The sequence below is a fragment of the Limulus polyphemus genome, unplaced genomic scaffold, assembly GCF_000517525.1.
Source record: "Limulus polyphemus unplaced genomic scaffold, Limulus_polyphemus-2.1.2 Scaffold1369, whole genome shotgun sequence".
NCBI lineage: Eukaryota > Metazoa > Arthropoda > Merostomata > Xiphosura > Limulidae > Limulus > Limulus polyphemus.
This window is the reverse complement of record NW_013666979.1, coordinates 33094-34393: the sequence shown is the minus strand read 5'-3', so window position 1 is coordinate 34393 and position 1300 is coordinate 33094. Positions and strand designations below refer to the sequence as shown.

Genomic DNA, 1300 nt, shown 5'->3' with positions numbered 1-1300 from the left:
TTCTGTGTAAGTAGCTTGCTTTGATCAGAAGTTATTGATAATTATCTAACCCTTGTTCAGTTAATAAAAACAATTATTTAACACTATTTAAATTTTTACACAGTTAAAAGTCTTAGTTAAAATATTATTTAAGCCAGTCAGTTGAAACATTATGCTTTGTAGCGGGGGATCGAACAATTAATTCCAATAAAAAGGACGAGGGTGTATTTGAAGTGTATCTAGGTAACGTTGGATAGAGGTACACTGACCCACGTTTTTCTCACCAGTAATAACAGTGACCTTGGCTTTTGACCTCTTAAACATAAACATACTTATCTTTATCAAAAACAAGACTTACAGAGGGCTCTGGGGGCACCGATTGAAGCTGTAATTGCTTAAAAACATAGAACTATATTTTTCTCATACATGTATTCTTTATGACGTACTTTCAATACCCTTACCACCGATTTTTTTTTTTCAATTGACAATTCATTTAAGTGTGTTAAACTAAAAAATCTCTAAAAGCTGTATAAATTTTCACCCAATTACGTTCAAGTACGATGTTCAGTGGGCGGTGTTGGCCAAATTCAGAAAAAAAGTATAATAATGCCCTTGGATACTGGTTATATAAAAAGCACAACGTAATATTACATTTATTTCTCCTATCTTATCCTGCGAAACAATTATTGTAATTATCCCTTTCTCCTTTTAACTATACGCCTAGAAATTACTTTAATAAGTGTTTGTCAATTTCATTGTACACTGCGCACGCGCGCAATTAGCCAGATATAAATGCTACAAAGATCGCGGAGGCGATAAAGCTGGTAAGAAAGCCATATGACCCGCTTATAGAAACTTGTCTTGGTAATTACTCAAAGGAAAGTCAAATTTATATATTTTATTTGCTTAGAACTTTGAAACTGCAAATTACTTTGGCCTTATAATAGATAAGTGTAATACTAATGTAGGTGTATAACTGAGAGAAATTAGCGAGACGAACTCCCTTCTTTTCACTGCGAAAATTAACTGTAACATTATTACTTCCATTAAAAACCCAACGCGCTATGTAAATACCTTGTTATTGGCAAAAAGAAATTAGTGACCTAATTTAAAATTCAGTGTCAGTCAGATTTATCTTGGTGAGAAAGAGAGGGAAAAAGCGTGCAAAAGACTATTGCTATCTTTTTTTTTTCTTTTTGTAAAATATAGCTAATGTTACACTGAGTTTCAGCGTCGTCCCTAGTTGTACTCTAGTTAGTCTAGTAGATATATAATGACTACCGTATTTTTCGGAATATAAAGCGCACCCTTATTTGAAGAC

The 1300-nt window shown here is 33.0% G+C and overlaps 1 protein-coding gene across 1 annotated transcript in view; it reads left to right on the top strand.

The window, feature by feature from the left end:
• The first annotated feature begins 784 nt into the window (after positions 1-784).
• LOC106463286 (oxidative stress-induced growth inhibitor 2-like) overlaps positions 785-1300 on the top strand; it is a 25391-nt gene continuing 24875 nt past the window's right edge. The window contains exon 1 of the mRNA XM_022390728.1: positions 785-803. The gene's annotated coding sequence lies outside the window, so the exon portion shown is untranslated. The remainder of the gene's footprint in view (positions 804-1300) is intronic.